This window comes from Trichosurus vulpecula, chromosome 2 (assembly GCF_011100635.1).
Source record: "Trichosurus vulpecula isolate mTriVul1 chromosome 2, mTriVul1.pri, whole genome shotgun sequence".
Taxonomy (NCBI): Eukaryota; Metazoa; Chordata; class Mammalia; order Diprotodontia; family Phalangeridae; genus Trichosurus; species Trichosurus vulpecula.
Genome location: NC_050574.1, coordinates 34489922 through 34508763, shown reverse-complemented (window position 1 = coordinate 34508763; position 18842 = coordinate 34489922). Strand labels below are relative to the sequence as shown.

Here is an 18842-nt window from a genome sequence, read left to right as displayed (position 1 = left end):
TGGGCCTCAGACATACATTCCGAGTCTGAAAGGAATTAGAAAAATACATAAATTTCCTGTTCTCTGAGCTGGGAGAGAAAACAAAGGCCTTCAACAGGAATGGGAAACTAAAATCAGTGCTCATCAACGTCAACTCAGAAAGGACACAGGCTGTGGAGACCTATAGCCAAATCTAGCCCTGATACTCACTATTTATAAGTTGTAAGACCATGGGCAACTCACTTTTCTAATTTGTAAAATGGGGATAATAAAGTGTAACATAACTACTTCCCAGGGTTGTTGTGAGGGAAAGGCTTTGTAGACACTGGCGCTATCAACAGGAGCTGATGATTCATATTTCTGCATATCCCAGCCCTGTGAGGCCTGGGACATGCTTTTTTTCCCTCACCACAGCCCTAGACCATAGTCAGCTTGGCCCTGCCGGACAGGAGGAGAATGGTGGGAATAGTCCCTGGAGGATGCGTTTAGCTGTGGTGGGATGAGGGGAAAGACAAAAGGATGCATCAATGGAAGGAGCAGGCTGGGATCCAGGGGAGATGGCCTTTCTGGGCATTTGCTGACACCCCCACGACCCAGCAGTGGGTGTAGACAGTGCACCTCAGGTTTTACAGACTGATCCTCTCCTCTCTTTGCTTTCCAAGCCAGACTCTTAGAAAAAGCTGTGTACGCTTATTGCCTCCAACTTCTCACCTCCCATTGACTTCCCAAACCCTTGCAATCTGGCTTCTATCCCCGCCACTTGATGAAAAGTTTTTGTAGCAAGGTCACCAAAGGTCTCTTCATTCCTAAAGCCAAGGGCCTCTTCTCAATCCTCAGCCTTCTTGACCTCTCTGCAGTACTTGACATTGCTGACCCATGGGTCTTGCTTCCTGGCCATCAAAATAGTCTTTCTCAGTTCCCTTTGCAGGTTTATCATCCACATCCTGCCCCCTATACAAAATGCGTGTACAGGGCTCTACCCTGGGAGCTCTCCTCTTTCTACACACTTTTTTGTCAAACTCTCAGCTCTAGGGGATTCAATGATCACCTCTAAGCAGATGGCTCTCATATCTACCTATCTAGTCCTCCTCTGTCTTCTGAGCTACAGTTCCATATCTCCAACTGCCTGCTTGACATCTCTGCCTGGATGTCCTACATGTCCCAGAGACATCTCAGATTTCACACATCCCAAACCAACTCCATTTCCCCAGCCATCTTCTGAAAATTCCCTATTTCAGGCAAGGGGCCACCATTCTTTTATCACTCAGGTTCACAACCTGGGAATCACCCTTGAAGACAAGAAGCATTTAAAAAGGTGAGGCAGGAAACCACAAAATAATTTGGATGAAATCTTTTTTGTTCAAAATGCATTTCAATGTTCAGAGGAGCAGAGGTCTCTAAGAAGCAAAACCGGCTTTGGCTGGGGAGCCACACAAAGCTCACTTATTAGGAGCCTTCTAGGAAGACTCACTAGTACCTGCTAGGAGGAGGACTGAGGGGCTGGAGGGGCGAAGGAGCCTCGGGAGTAACTTCTTCCCTATTAGGAGAGGGAGTGGAAGGGTCTTATCAGTCAGAGAAAGAGAGGCAGATTAGCTTTTTTTCCAATTTTTTTTTCCTGTTTCTGACCTAGAAGAAGAAAGATCAAGGAATAGGGGATGTAGGAAAAATCTCCCTTGAAATGAAAGGTGGAGCTTTTACTCCTAAACCCTTTGTGAAGAGAAGGATGAGCTGAATAAGATGGGCCATAGATCACTCTCAATCAGGAGAGTTATTAGCAAGAAGCCACCTAAGGATTTCTCATATTCTAGCTATGATCAGCTTCCCAGAAGGCTGCGGTCCAGCTGAATGACCAGCCCATAAATGCCTGCAAACACTTCGAGTAAAAGAAAGCTAAAGTGTTCTCCATAAAAGAGAGAAATGTAAGCTTCTTGAGGGCAAAGACAATGTCATTTTCATTTGTGTATGCATAGCAGCCAGCATAGTACCTGGCACATATTTGGTGAATGGACAAAATTGATAGTGAGAAAATGGAAGTATTTTCAAAATTTCATTCCTTAGTATCATAGGAAGCAGTTAACTTATTTTTAGGGTTTTTTCCCCCTACTAGAAAAAGCACACTGGTAATAAACTTTATATCCAAAAAAAGCAGGCAAAAGTATTAAGGGGAACCAGAGAAAAAGTGATAAAAAGGAAATAGTCCCACTAGATTTCAAAGTATGCCTTAAAGCAGTAAGTACACAAGACTCTCTAGTATTGGATTTTTAAAATAGCTCAACGAAGCCCAAGAGAACTCAGAAAAAATCAAATAAATGTAAGAGATTTGTGTTTGACAATTCCACACACTGGGGAAATTTGACTTAATAAAAATAGCTGAGAAAAATCAGCAAATGGCATGAGAGAAAATGAGTCCCATTTCTCACACAAATCACAACATTAAATTTCAGATGGACTGATGATCTAAATATAAACGTATAGGAGGGGGAAAATATCATTTTTATCTCAACCAGAGAGAAGAAAAAAATTCTTCTGCATCAAGCAAAAGGGAGAAATTAGGGACAAAAGAGATTCAAACACATAAAAGGAGTTTGTATAACAAAAACAATATAGCCAAAATTAAAACAAAACAAAGTGGGGAAAAATGTTTGTAGTAAATATATATGATAAAAATCTGACATCTAGAATCTGTAAGGAATAGATACAAATTTCTAAGAGCAATTAATGCCCATTCCACTGGACAAATAGTTAAGTTAAAGGGTATGAACAGACAATTCTCCAAAGAAGAAACGCAAATCAATAATCACTTGAAATGGCTCAACCTCTCCATTAAAGGAATATAAATTAAAACAGCTTTGAGTTACCACCTTGTTCATCAAATTGGCAGAGATGGTCAAGAACAATAAAACTCAATGTTGGTGAGACTGGAGGGAAATAGGAACACTGTTTACACCCCTGGTGGAATTGGGAAATCAGTGTTATCATTTTGGAAACTAACATGGCAACATGCAATAAGGGTTATGATACAGACTACACCTTTTGTCAATGATCCCACAAAAATAACTAGGTCATGAGAATGATATTAAAAGGAGAGAAACACCTCCATGTCTATAAAAATATTCCCAGCTACTTTACTTGTAATAGGAGAACCCTGGACATAGCCTATATATTCAATAGGTAGGCAATGCCTGACTAAATGGTAGTACACTACTATGACAGAATATTTCTATCCTATAAAAATGACATATATGAATAGAAAGAGAGAAATCAGAAAAGACAAAGTGAGGCTGAGCAACGAAAGAATGAATGAAAAGAACAACAAACACTTACTATGACTTAAAAAAAACCACAACCACCAACCACAAAGAACTAGTGCATGAAAAAGTAAAGATGGAAGAGCTGGGAAGGAGACAGACAGCAAATCAACTGTTACTGTCATCATGTTTATATGTGTGTATAGAACATTACTGCAAATGTCTACATTAATATTTGTGTGCAGTCTAAAATTACAGTTCTCTTCAGGAATCTGTTCCTCATTTTATTTCAGTATTTGTTAAGATTAAAACAAAAACAAAATTCTACTCCATTAGGATGAGGGTCTCTTTGGGTAGACACAACAGTCTGTGTCTTTCCTTTCAGGTCTCACCTGAGGAATGGCTTCTTCTGCCCAAATCCAGGTGATCCCAATGGCCTCTGTAGGGTCAGCACCTTGAATTCAAATGTTCTGAGGGACAGCGACAGATGGAGGCCCAGTAGATTCTGAGTGTTACACAGGCCAGTGAAGGGGAAAAGGTTTTGTTTTGTTTTTGTTTTTAAAGACAGGACCTGCTCAGTACTGTCAAGTGCCCAGGAGGACAAGGACTGAGGAAAGATCACGATGTCTGGGCAGGCAGGACAGAATGCTGTCAGCAGAGTGGTGAAGGTGGAGGCCAGGCTAAGGCAGGGTGTTAGGAAAGGGATCTGGGAGGCATGGAGCACAGAAGTTCACTCCCATAGTTAGACAGTAGAAGAAAAAGAGGTAACAGAGTCAAATAAAAGGTATTTTTGTTTTGTCTGTTTTATTTTTTAAAATGGAAAAACCTGTGATTTTAAAGGCAGAGATGGCGAATCTGTGACAAAAAGCAGACGTGGCAGGGTCAGGGAATAATGGCTGTGGGAGTGTAATCCACAGAGTACATGGAGGAGGATGCTGAGGAGGGGGGAGATGCTGAGGAGAGGGGATGCCAAGGAGGAGGGGATGGTTCTAAGGAATGAGAAGACAGAATTGGATATAAAGATACCTTCATGTTTACTTCAGTCCATGACTACACTCATACCTAACGCTCTCAAAGGCCCCTTAGGCTTGGGGACACTGGGCAGCAGCCCCCTCCCCAACCTTTTAAAGGTGTGGCCTTTCCCTGCCAAGCTGTCACTCTGAGTACTCACCACCTCCCTGGATTCTTCATTCACTCACCTGGCTGGGTGCTTCTGAGGTCTTCTCTCTCTAGCCTCCATGGTCCGTCCCCTCGTTCCAAGTAAGAGACCACATCAGGCTGGGCTTGGACCAGCCCTGCTCATGGGAAGAAAAATGGGGTGTGTCTGCTTATGTTTGGGGAAAAGGGAGTCAGTAGACAGCTTGGTGCCAGCCACGTGGCCTTGAGGGAAGAGAGGCCATAGCCTGCAGGGGGGCACAAAGGAGCTTTGGAGGTTGGGGTAGGGAGAGGGCACCTGCTTTTTGGGTTCAGAGAGAAAAAGAGCTTGTCTGTCCGAGCAGGATGGGAACCTGTCCCCTGCAAAGGCCTCCTCACTGAGGAAAGAGAGTAAGAAGGGGAGAGTCCACTGGGCAGCCCAATTAATCTGGCCAATTCTAAATCTACAAAGCACAGGGCTTTCTTCCTGGGAACAGCAGTAGAAACACATAGTGTATGGGCCACAAATGCACTGGACATGTGACCCTGGAGCCCAGTATCAAGAGCAGAGGTGATCTCCAGAAGGCCCATAGCTATCAATAATCAAGGAGGCCGACGTACCCAAAGGACCGATGCTGGGCCTCAGAGGAAACTGTCCTTACCCAGGGAGACCAGGTTTCTGTAATTCTCCAGCATCACGTCCCTGTAGAGGTGCCTCTGGGCAGTGTCCAGGTGCCCCCACTCATCCTGGCTGAAGTCCACGGCCACATCCTTGAATGTCACTGACTCCTGAAACATCACATGCATTCCAGCTTGCCCAGAGACCATTGCTGCATCTGACCTTGGGGGAGGACAGCGACAGGGGCCAAGGTGCAAAAGAAATGATTTTGACATCATCCAGCTATTGGATCTGAGTATTTTAAGTCACATCTCTATTGAGTGCCTGCTATGTGCCTCCTGCTGTACTAAACACAGTCCTTGATCTTGGGAAGCAGAGTAAGCTACAAGCTGGTACACATCCCTAGAGTAAAAGTGGAACTCATCTCTCCAGAAAACCCCAAAATGGATTACTTTCCAAAGGGTGTCCAAACCACAGGTTGGCATGATAAGTCTGGGGAATGAAGTGAGGGGCAGTGGGAGAAGATGAAGTAAAGAACTGAACTGACTATTTAGGGGTGACTACATGAGTCTCTTATGTGTTTTCTGTGGAGTGAAATAGAAGTTGTTCTGTAACTAATATGCCTTATTACCACAAGTGCTTCTGTGGGATTTGTGATTCTTTTTATCCCAACTGACACTTAGTGGCTGTGAAATCTTTGGAAGGCAAAGTGATCACTATACTAGAGTTCATTACAGAGAAGAGGAGAGCTATGCATAGTACGATGCGCTCCTTAGATTTGGGGACATCAGATTTCAAGGAGTCTGAAAAAATGATAGGTGATAGGCTAAATGCCTGATATTTTGCAAAGGCAGTCAGCCCAAGAAGGATCATAAGCCACAAAAGCCAATGCCTGCCCCAAGCTGCATCAAGGGATATGCTGTATCCAGAATGAGGGAGGCAGTACAATGACTACAAACGTTGCCCTCTGCCCTGGTCTGCTCTCATCTTAAGGAAGGACAAGACAAGGTGAAAGGCATCCAGCAGGGGAAGAAGAGTGGTAAGAGGATTGGATAATGGGGCCTCCCAAGACTGGATGGGGAAACTGGTGATATTAGCCTGAAGAGAAAGCCGAAGGGTGATGTGAGAGCAGCCATCAAGGGTGGGAGAAAGATAGGGAGCTCTCTAGAATGAAATTCTGAAGGCAAAAGTAGAAAGATTTTGATGAAATTTAATTTTTAAAAAATTTGGGAGGGATAGCTGTACTGTCTTCCACGAGGCTCCTCTGTGCTCCGGAGAAGCAGAAGTAAGCTACAGACTTAGGTCCCTAACAATTAGGCCTGTCCCCCAATGGAGTAGGCCAGGGTAGGAGACTTAGCATGTTCCCTATCTTCAGAGGTCTTCAAAGCAAAAACTAAATAACCACTTGTTGAGGATGTCACAGAAGGGATTTCTCATCAGGAAAAATCAGCCTAATGGTCAGTTAATAAACATTTATCGTGTCCACTGGCAGCTGGGGGTGCCATAGTGCATAGAGTGCCAGGCCTGGAGTTAGGAAAACCTGAGTCCAAATCTGCCCTTAGACACTTCCTAGATGTGTGATGCTGAGCAAGTTTCTTAACCTTGTTTCCCTCAGTTTTCTCATCTGTAAAATGAAACCCCCCAAAAATGGTGTCACAGAGTTGGACACAACTGAAAATGACTAAACAATAATAAATACCTGTGACAGGCACTGTGCCAAGTGATAGGCAAGAGTTGGGCACTACCCTCAAGAAGCTCACGGCCTAATGGAAACAGGTTCAGACTGGAAGGCCCTCTGAGTTCCCTAATTACAGCTCTTAAGATTTCATTATTCTATGATCATGGGCAAGGCCCTCCCTCATGGAGCCTCGGTTTGCATATCTATAAAATGAGGATAATAATATCTGTATTACTGACCTTACAGGACAGTGGTGAGCAAAGAACTCATTCAACATCAAAGTATTGTATATGTAGGACATCTATGTGCTTCTGTGTGTTAATACATGTGTGTCATGTTCAGTCCCTCCAGAAGAGATCGTGTCCCTTGAGGAAAGGGATGGTGTTTCATGCTAGACTGCCCTGGAGGGCAGGGGCTGCGTCTTGACTTGGTATTCCTTCCTTTGTGCCTGGGAAAGAACCTGCCTCATACCAGGCAGCCAAGAAAAGGTTGGTGATTTTTAATTTTCTCATATGCCCACAGGGTTGAATTGTCTTAGGGAGATCCCGAAGATCACCTGGCAGGATAAGGTACCAGACACTAAGGTCCTTACTCAAACTAAACTGCCAAGCATTCAAACTCTGCTTCAGAGAGTGCAACTCTGATGGGCTGGCCGTGTTGTTTGTTGCAAAATGTACGCTTGCCAAAGAGACTATTTCATGGAGAACATTCACATGGTGGTCAGAAGAAGCCATACAAGGACACTCTCAAGAACTCTCAATTGATTGTGTGACATGGGAGACATTGACACAGGACCACTCAGCATGGGATGCCCACATCAGAGAAGGTGCTGTGCTCTATAAGCAAAGCAGAATTGAAACAGCTCAAAGGAAACGCAGAATGCGTAAGTTTGGAGTATCCACCCCAAATGTTCACATGGACTATTTGTGCCTGACCTGCAGTAGAGCATTTCGAGCTTGTATTGGCCTGATCAGCCACAGTGGGACACATTGAATCTTGACTCAAGCACTCAAGTATATTGATGTCATTTTGGTTCTCTTCGAGAACGAAGGACAACAACTCATCAACCAATGCCCACAGCACCCAGCACAGACTTAGTTTCATTAAAAAGAGTAGATAGGCTAGTTCAGCACCAACTCTCTTCCTTCCATTTCAAAAAAGAGGACCATTAAGAGTCATCGACGTTAAGATTAAGCACAAGGTCACAAAGGAAATAAGTGGCAAAGTCAGAATTCAACCTAAGATCCTCAGATTCCAAAGCCAAGGCTCTTTCCACTGGACCATGCTCTCTCCATTAGAAGCCTTAGCAACGTTGGTGAGATAAATGAGTGAACACTGAGTGCAGAGAATTGCCTAGAGAATCCATTCTCGGAGGTGGAGCCAAGATGTTGCAGTAAAAGAAGGGGCTTACCTGAGCTCTCCCCCAAACCCCTCCAAAACATATAAATAATGACTCTACACAAATTCTAGAAAGGCAAACCCACAAAAAGACTGAGTGAAACAATTTTCCAGCCCAAGACAACTTGGAAGGTAGTCAGGAAAGGTCTATTGCACCAGCGTGAGAGTGCAGCACAATCTAGCACAGACTAGGCCCCAGCAAACCAGGAGCAGGCCTCGGGGTGACTGAATCACTACCAGCAGTGGAGGTTTCCAGCCCACAGATGGTAAGGGGATCAGACAACAGGTGAAAAGGAGATTTATAGGGGTCCCTTTGCTGGCACCAGGGGCAGGACTCTGTTGCATTGTCTATACTATGATCCGGGTCGAGGTCCTGGGTCTTAGTCCCAGTGAGAGGAGCATTAGCACAGCAGAACTTGTGGCCACAGGGGAGCAGGGACCCTGGTCACAGTTCCAGGGTGGAAAAGAATGCTTGTGGTTGCTCACAAACCAGTGCACAGTACAGGAGAGTAGTAAATACACCTCTCCCTAAATCATTCCACCTTGGATGAGGCAAAAACTTATAGGTCTCCAGAATTACCTCTGAAAACAGTTGCACAAAAAACCTGAAGTTTGGGGTGGTACCCCCTTCACTTGGGAAGCAGAGCCCCACTTTAGTGTAGAGTTAACAGTCAAGAAATAGGCTAGAAAATGAGCAAACAGAAAAAAAATATGACCACAGAAAGTTACTATAGTGACAAGGAAGATCAACACACACACTCAGAAGAAGACAACAAAGTAAAAATTCCTGCATCCAAAGCCTTAAAGAAAAATACGAATTGGTCTCAGGCCATGGAAGAGCTCAAAAAGGATTGAGAGGTAGAGGAAAAATTGAGAGGAGAAATGAGAGTGATGCAAGAAAATAATGAAAAACAAGTCAACAGCTTGGTAAAGGAGACACAAAAAATACAGAAGAAAATAACGCCTTAACAGACAGACTAGGCCAAATGGTAAGAGGCACAAAAATCCAATGAAGAGAAGAAGGCCTTAAAAAGCAGAATTGACTGAATGCAAAAGGAGGTACAAAAGCTCCATGAAGAAAATGATTCCTTAAAAGTTAGAATTGGGCAAGTGGAAGCTAATGATTTTATGAGATATCAAGAAACAATCAAACAAAAGCAAAAGAAGGATAAGAATAGAAGAAAATGTGAAATATCTTCTTGGAAAAACAACTGACCTGGAAAACTGATCCAGAAGAGATAATTTAAAAATTCTTGGACTACCTGAAAGCCAAGAACAAAAAAAAAAAGCCTAGACATCATCTTTAGAGAAATTATCAAGGAAAACTGTCCTGATATTCTAGAACCAGAGGGTAAAATAGAAATTGAAAGAATCTACTGATCATCTCCTGAAAGAGATCTCAAAATGAAAACTCCCAGGAATATTATAGCCAAATTCCAGACCTCCCAGATTGAGAAGAAAATACTGCAAACAGCCAAATAGAAATAATTCAAATACTGTGAAGCCACTGATAGAATAACATAAGATCTAACAGCTTCTACATTAAAGGATCAGAGGGCTTAGAATATAATATTCTGGAGGACAAAAGAGCTAGAACTACAACCAAGAATTACCTACCCAGCAAAACTGAGTATAATTCTTCAGGGGAAAAAACAGAGGACTTTTAAGCACTCCTGATGAAAAGACCAGAGCTGAATAGAAAATCTGACTTTCAAATACAAGATGAAAAAGAAGCAAACAGGAAAGAGAAATCACAAGGGATCTGATACGACTAAACTGTCTATATTCCTACATGGGAAAACATTTTCTCATTATTAGGGCAGTTAGAAGATATAGACAGAAAGCAGAGGTGTGAGTTGAATGTGATTATGTATGATTATCTAAAAAAAAATTAGGGGACAAGAAAGAAGAATGTGCTGGGAGAAGGAGAAAAGGAGAAGTAGAATGGGATAAGTTATCTAACATAAAAGAGGCTGAAAAAGATTTTACAGTAGAGGGAAAAGTGAGGGAAGCCAGGAAGAGAGCGTATGAACCTTACTCTCATCAGAACTGGTTCAAAGAGGAAATAATATACACACTCAGTTGGACGTAGAAATCTATCTAACCATATGGGAAAGTAGGAAGGAAAGGGAATGAGAAGGGAGGAGAGCTGATAGAAGGGAGGGCAGTTTGGGGGAGGTAAAAGAAGCAAAACACGTTTGAGAATGGACAGGGTAGAAGAAGAGAGAGACAGTAGGATAAACGGGCAAAATGGGATGGAGGGAAATACATAGTTGGTAATCATTACTGTAAAAAATCATTACTGTAATCATTACTTTTACAGTCAGTTTCTCTGATAAAGAATTCATTTGTCAAACATACAGAAAATTGCATCAAATGTATAGAAATAAGAGCCATTCCTCAATTGACAAAAGGTCAAAGGATATGAACAGGCAGTTTTCAGACAAAGTAATCAAAACTATCTAAGGTCATATGAAAAAAATATGCTCTAAATCACCATTCACGAAAGAAATGCAAATTAAAACAACTCTGAGCTACTACCTGATACCTACCAGATTGGCTAATCTGACAGAAAAGGAAAATGACAAATGTTGTAGGGGATGTAGGAAAATTAAAACAGTGATATACTATTGGTGAAGTTGTAAAGTGAATCAACCACTCTGGAGAACAATTTGGAACTGTGCCCAAAGGCACAGAAAGACCTATGTGTACAGAAATATTTATAGCAGCTCTTTTAGTGGTGGCAAAGAAGTGGAAATGGAGGGGATGTCTATTAATTGGGGAATGGCTGAACAAGTTGTTGTATATGACTGTGATGGAATACTATTGTACTTTAAGAAATGGTGAGCAGGATGCTCTCAGAAAAACATGGAAAGACTTACATGCACTGATACAAAGTGAAATGAGCAGAACCAGGAGAACACTGTACACAGTAACAGCAATATTGTATGATGATCTACTACGAATAACTTAGGTATTCTCAGCAATACAATGATCCAAGACAATTCTGTAGGACTTATGATGAAAGGTCCTGTCCATCTCCAGAGAAAGAACTGGTGGGGCCTAAATGCAGATCAAAGACTTTATTTGCTTTCTTTAATTTTCTTGTTTTTTTTGTCTGTGTTTTCTTTCGAAAAATGACGTGGAAATGTGTTTTTCATGACTACATACATATAACCTATGTCAAATTGCTTACCTTCTCAATGAGGTGGGGAGGGGAGGGAGAGAATTTGAAACTCAAAACTTGGACAAAATGTTAAAATTGTTTTTACACGTAACTGGGAAAAAATAAAATAGTAAATGAGAAGGCCCTGTGTCCTAAGGATGATGGATGAGGGCTCAGGTCTCTGCATGAGTGAGGATTGCCCAGGCAAAGAAGCTTGGGCGCAACAAAGGTGCGTGTGCACTGGCTGGCATGTCAGACAGGGGAGAAAAAACCCACCTCACCTGAGAGCCGACTGTTGGCTGCCTGGTAGCCATTCCCTCTTTCTCGGTGCTCCCCTCTGTAGGAAAGGGCGAATCCTGAGACAGCAGAGCTGAGGAAACACAAATGACCATGAAGGAGACTAATCTGGTTGTCTATGCTCATTGGCACAGAAGTCTCCTCCAGAAAGGGAAAGGTGAGAGGGGCTTTCTGGTGCAGCCCCCGAACACAGCAAGTGCTTGGTGATCATTAACATGGACTTGTGGCTTAAGTTTTATACCTGTACGAAATCCATGGAGACCTGGGTAGTTAGTAGAGCACATTTGGGCAATAATAGAAGACACAATGCATGTGATATCTTTGTAGCAATATATAACAACACTTAGCACAGTGCCTGGTGTGTAGTAAGTGCTCAATAAATGTTTATTGATTAATTAACAGATCTCTGAGCTAGGTAAGGGAAATTTCCCAATATGGATCAAAGCGATGTTGCTGGTTCAATCATTTTCCAGTCATGTCCAGCTCTTCGTGACCTCATTTGGGGTTTTCTTGGAAAAAGTACTAGAGTGGTTTGTTATTTCTTTCTCTAGCTCACTTTATAGATGAGGAAACTGAGGCAAATAGGGTTAAATGATTTGCCCACAGTCACATAGCTAGTAAGGGTTAGGCTTGATTTGAACTCAGAAAGATGAGTCTTTCTGGCACTCTCCACTGCTCCAAACAATAGCAGAAGCAAAATATTGTAGAATGGAACCTCCCTGAAGGCAGGGCTTTTCTCACTTTTATCCAGTATTCCTCATGTGTACTGTCCCCTCCGGCGCCTAGCACAGTGCCTGGCATATAAATGCTTGTGCTGACTGACTGAAGGTACATTGCTGATGGAGATCTGCTCTCTGGGCAGCCCCTGGAAGAACAGCTGGAGTGTGAGTAGTTAGAGGTCCTCCCTCCCCTTCTTTGTACCCAAACCTCGAACACAGGAGACACACAATGCCATTGGCATCTTGAGTCACTTCCCATCTCTGCATCTTAGCTAACTCAGTTTTCAAAGGAGGGACCTCTAAGGTGCCATCTTACTCTCAGTCTGAGGTCCTCTGAGCACTTAGGATTGTCTTTCTCAGAAGGGAGATGGCAGAGATGGGACGATGCTGTGTGTAAAGTTCTCCATAAAACTTTATGAAGGGCTAGGTATGATTATTGCTAAATGGTTGGGGATGTGAACCTGAAAGAGAGCCTAGACCTGGGGAAAATGTTTGAGACAAGGAAAAGGACATTGGAGGTGTGTGCAAGGCAGGAACATGGAAGGAATGGGTCTTCTGCATCAGGCAGATTGTATGTCAAGAGGCAAAGGGGAGAAAGCACAACTCATAAATTCTTCTTTTGCTCTGTTCTTCTCCATGAAAAAGAATGGATTACATGAGAAAATGCAAAACACACACAATTAAGGAATTTGAGTCCAAGATGGCAGGGAGCTGCTTGGAGTTTTGGGAGGACACTGGCTCTCCAAGTCCAGGCAAATCCCCTGCCTGGATCCTGAAGCAGCTGCAGATGGGCTCCTAGGAAAAATTAGAGAAGCAGGGAAAAGCCAGGAGACTGGAGACTGCTTTAAAAAATAATAAAAGCAAAAGAAAGGGATTGTGGAACTCAAGACAAATGACCTTGATTTTAATCGTGAGCATAACTTGAGGACAGATCATGATGAGCCCAAAGAAACATGATTTATAAGGAGCCAGGAACAGCTTTACTGAACGCAAGTCGAGACAAATTAACGTCACCTCCCTTTTTGGGAGATGGTGACTGAGCGAGGAAATTAGGGGGCCAGCCCCAGACTAAAATACTTGTCTGTATTTCAGCCCAACAGCTGACAAAGTGTGTCACAATAACTTTGCAGACAAGATGTAGAAATGGGGGATGAATGATGAGTGAAAGAGATCGATTTGTGGTTCACTGAATCAGTGTCCCTAAAGGCAAAGGCTGTTAACAGCTGGTGTCAACCTGGAATCTCGGGTATATACCCAAAAGGGCCCTACCTACCCTTGGCTATCTTCTCATTAATGTTTCTTATTAATGGCCTTGAATGGAGACACAAAAGGCATGCTTAGAAAATGTGTGTCTGACACCAATGTGAGAGAAGTAGGAATATTTATGAGCTGAATTAAGATTCCAATAGAATGGAATGATGGACCCAAACCAACAAGATGAAACTCTACAGCAGCAGATGCCAAGACTCTTGAGTGTAATAACTCCAAAGAATAAAGCTTATTAAAATAATCATAAGAGACATCTTTTTACTGTGGTTTGCATAGGCCTGACTCAACAGTAGCCCCAGTGGTATAGAGTGGGGACCATGCAGCCTTGGACTGCGTGACTGATAATTGGAGCATCGCATCCTGGCCAAGAGGCAGCAATCCCAATGTCCCCCGCCATCACTGAAAGATCTGGAATATTTCGCCTAGCCTTATACACCGCCAAACCAGAGACTGTGCAGAGGAGAGGGCTAAGGACGATGTCTAGGAAACATGGTGTGGTTATGAAGAATGGTTTCAAGAACAAAGGAACAGTGATGACAGCCAAAGACCCAAAGACTCTGGGCCAACTTGGATCTCCGTTACTCTTCCTTAAAACAACATGGTTAGACCAGATGATCTCAGAAGGGCCCCTTCCAAATGTCCATGACTCTCAACTGGATAGAGAAGAAAAGGCTGAGGGACGTCATTGATTCCCTGAAGGAGGAAGCCACAGTTATTCTGTCTGGCTCCAGGCTGCATAACTAGAACCAAGGACAGATGGGACAGGAAAATAGATGTGGGGTAATGATCAGAGGAGGCCAACAACAAAAAGAGCAGTTTAACAATCCATGGAGTTCCTCGTCACTGGAAGTATTCCAGCAGGGGCTAGATGACCACCCACCTGAGTCCGGGGCTGAGGAGATTCATGCTGGATCTAAGGCCTCTTTGGTTTCTAAAGTTTTCTAAGGTCTGACCACAAGAGCCACCAGAGCCAAGAATAAGAAAAGAAGGTAATGGGTGTGGTCACCCCTGGAGGCCCTGATTCTGTCTTCCCAAGGGACCAAATAGAGGTGGACTCTGGAAGTTGGGACACACAAGGAGAATTTGAATCTCTGTCTCCAAGGCTGGCTGGTGATGTGAAGGGTGTTGGATGCCTCCATATTTAGTAAGGAAAAAACATCTCTCTTCACTCTCCTGACTCTTTAAGATGTAAATCAGTTTTCTGAGTTCTCTAGTTCTCATTAGAAATCAGCCTGGAGGAGAGATCACTTTCACTATGAGAGAGGTCTTGGAACAGAAGGGGCAAGGAAGCTCAGGAGCCCCAGGTTCCTTTCCAGTCTCCAATATGTCCTGGTCTTGAAACTTCACGACATTTATTCAGTTTTCTTGTCTGTAAAGTGGAGATAACCACATCTGCTTTACTTGCCTCAGAGGACTCCAAGAAGAACCAAGTAAGACCACAGAGGGGATATGTGAAAAGTCAAATTCCCAGACCATGAGATCCTCACAACCACCCTTGGCACTTTAATTATCTCCATTTTACAGAGGAGGAAACTCAGGCAGAGGTTAAGTGACTTGCTCAGGGTCACATATCTGACTGTGGATTTGAACTCTGGTCTTCTCAACTCTGGGCCCAGTGCTCTATGCACTGCTGCCTCGATGTCATCTCAATAGAGAATGTTCTCCCCAACAAAGGTTTTTTTTTGGGGGGGGCGGGGCACATTACTGCCCACAGTGGCTCTGGAAGGAGCATATGCAAGGGAACCCTCCTCTTTCCAATAATGATCAACATCGATGGGGTCTTTCTAAAGTTCGCAAAACACTTCTCATACATGATTTCATTTGTGCCTCAAACCTACATGGTGAGGTGGAAGGCACTTTTTTGTTCTGGTCCAGAACCATGATTTCATCCGCCTGAAGGGGATCTTCACCTCATCAGTAATTTACAGTCTTAGAACTTGGTCTCTTAATCTGGGGGCCCTTAATTTTTTTTTACCAACTTGATAACTGTATTTCAATACAGTTGGCTTGCTTTGTTATCCTATGTACTTCACTTTAAGCATGTAAAACCTTGATTCGGAGAAGGGATCCATAGGCTTCACCAGACTGCAGCCAAAGGGGTCTAGGACACAAAGAAGGTTAAGGATTCCTGTCTTGGAGAGTGGTCTGGGCGTGGGTGTGGGATACTGAAAGGACTTTGGATGCAGGATCTGAACCCTTCCCAAGTTCAACACTCTAGTCCCTCATTACCTTCTTCCCAAGACCAACCCTCCCCATCTACTCATCCATGAGCACCCCCAAGCCCCCACCCACCTCCCTTGTTCTTCTGTCAGTCTCACCTTTCTTCTCAAGAATCTGGGTCAAATCCTTGTGTTCTCGGTGATGTGGCCTCCGGCAGGTCCCCATCGTCCCAGGCAAGGTGGTTGAGGATTGTTCTGATCCACTCTCTGCTCCTTCACGTGGATTTCTGGGCTTTGTCTTGAAGCCTTGGTAAGAGGTTCCAGGGGCAGCTGGGTCTCCTCCTGGGAGGAATCCCTGAGGCCCGGGGTCATTTTCCTCCACCTTCGGGTTCAGGAAGCCAACTTGTTCTGTGGGAGCTGGGACCTGGAGGGAGAGAGGGGTGGCCATAACCTAACCGGGGGCTGAGCGGTCTATCTAGCTGGCAGTGGCTCCTTGGCAGGCCTGCACTCTTCAGATCAGACGTCAGCTGGAAGGGTCCAGCAGCCTTGGTCATCCAGATCTACTCCTGAGCTCTGCTGAAACCCTGCAAGGTACAAAGGACCCACCAGGTGGGCACCAGGTAGGTGGCAATGACCTCTTGGGAGATCCACAGAGCTCCTGGAACTGTGGCATCATGCACAAAGACACACATGCACATGTTTAACCAGAAAGACTTCACATAACACAGACCACACTTGTGCCAAAAGTTACACACACACGGACTGCTCCAGCCTAGCCCCCTCCCTCACAATCAGAAGGGCCCTGGGCAGCTTCTCGAACCCAGTCACCTTCCTTGGAGTCACACTTCCATAGCAAACACCTGTAGGGTATAGACACACAAGTGGCCACTTAGACACAAACACCACGGCTTCCATATGTGCTTGGAGGAGAAGAGCGAAGCTTGGGTGGGTGGGAGTGTGGGAGTGACAGAGAGGACGGGAGGGGAGGAAGATTTGGGGAGGAGGAGGAAGAGGAGAGGAAGGATGAGCTGGGGGACAATGATGGCTGGAGGAGGAAGAATTGGGTAGAGGGAGGAGAGTGGGGGAGGGGAGGATGAACTGGGGAAGGGGAGGATGAACTGAGGAGGGGGGAGGATGAACTAAGGAGGTGGGAAGATGAATTGGGGAGCGGGGAGTATGAATTAGGCAGGGGGAGGATGAATTAGGGAAAAGGAAAAGACAGTTGGGGGAGGGGGATGAAGAGAAGGGGGGTGGGTAGGAGGAGGGGCGCTGCAGTTCCTCGTCCCCCCTCCCCAGGCCGGGCTGTGGCCACAGGACCGTGGGGTTCAGGGTCAGAGCCTGAGGTGGGCCAGAGGAGGGGAGGGGCAGGACCCCCCTCCCCGCCGGGCACCCGGGGGCCGAAGTCACCTCTGCCGCTGGCGATCACAGCAGACAAAGATGACAGCCTGGCCACCCCCCAATCCCAGCCCAACCCCCGCCCTGCCCCCCCTCCCAGCGGCACTGCGCCTGCGCGAAAGTCATCAACGCACTACGAGTCCCAGAATCCTCCAGAACTCGGAGTCTCGCATTTTTGTTTTCCCAGAGACCTCAGCGGCGCTGCCCAGGGCTTGGGAGAGCGGGATTTTCTGTAAACAGACTAAGGGAGCCCGGATGTACCCGTCTCCAAGGATTCTGGGAAATGTAGTCCTGGAGCCCGCTCGCCTCGTAGTCCTTGGAGGAGAGATGCTTTGTGACTTCTGTTCTTGCCTGGTCTTTTCAATCAGCATCCCATTGTGAAAGCTACAAGAAGTCTTTGATACAAAAACAGAGCAGCGGCTGATCCACGTGTCCCCCGAAAGAGCATTGCTATTTCTTTCAGTAAAGATTTTAGTTCTTGGTGCCTGAGATCTGAGATGAGGGTCTCCCCGCAAGAGAAGCGCTGGTGCCCAAGATGGGGAGGCGAGGGTGGGTTCCTGGGCTGAGGTCTGGAAAGGACACTGGTAAACAGGACAGTATTGCGGCGAAAAGAGGATGCTGGAGAGTGCCCCGTCCATGCCATCCTGGCTTACATGTACAGGGGATATGAGAGGTCTTCTGTTCATGTACAGGGGCTAGGAGAGGGGATATGAGGGTTGGATGTAGCAGGTGGAAACCCGGTCTCTATTTCAGGAGAATCTCTTATAAGAGGCATCCCCAGATAAAATGGGATCACCTCTGGAAGGGATGGTTTGCTCACTAGCTAGGGGGGCAGTTTTTGGTCTGTTAGTAGAGGGATCCTTGAGAGGGGTCTCAGAGGGCCTACTAGATGGCCCCTGAAAGTCCTTTGAAACTTGGACGTTAAGGAAAGAGGAAACAAAGGGGAAAAAGGTCTATTTCTCAAACTCCCAGGTGGGACACTACCAACAAAACAAAACAATCCTGTGTTTTATTCAAGGAGGCACGGATACATTAAAGAAAAAGAAACCCAAAATGTGTTTGAGAACCAATGATTCAAATATTCAGTGCCAAAAAAGCCACCTGTATCTGATATGTAATGAGGCCTCTCTTAAAACCTTAGAGTCTATAGAAAGGAAGTTCTTTATGTAAAATAACATCTCAGAATCAAGGAAGAGAAAATGAGTTTAGATATTTATTTTTAAAGGACTACATATTAAATGACTTAAATATATAGTTCTAAGAGAAGTACTCCCAACAAAAGCTGCAAATCTTGTAGCATGTTCTCACATTCAATTATTTGCTAGAATTACATCAGTCTTGATTTTTCTTTTAAAAAAAATCAAAAAACTTCATTGGTATACACCCTGTTTGCCTGAAATGTCCTGTGGACAAAGTAACTTTTCCTTGTCTGTGTCAAACCCAGATGCCCCTTGCTTGGCCATTGTAATTTCTACTTGGTCCAAACGCTCCAAGCTGAGATGGTGAAATCTTTTGTGGATCCATCTTTTCACAGACATGTAGAGGACACAGCCTTTGTTGCCCAGCATCAGAAGAATGAGTCACTATACTGGTTATCCACCTGTAGAACTAAACCTGAAACCTGTACTGTACTGGGACAGGGGCCCCCTGACTCTGCCCTCCTTTGCTGCCTACCGGGGTGAATGGGGCCCAGGCTTGGGCCTGATGTTTAAAGGCTACTAGACACAGATGGTCCTGGGACACAGGCCACCATGGCTACACAGACCCAGCATCCCAGTCTG

The 18842-nt window shown here is 44.7% G+C and overlaps 1 protein-coding gene across 1 annotated transcript in view; it reads right to left on the bottom strand.

Moving 5' to 3' along the window:
- Positions 1 to 18842, bottom strand: part of LOC118839020 (zinc finger protein 850-like) — a 902460-nt gene that overhangs the window by 864958 nt on the left and 18660 nt on the right. The gene's annotated exons all lie outside the window — the stretch shown is intronic.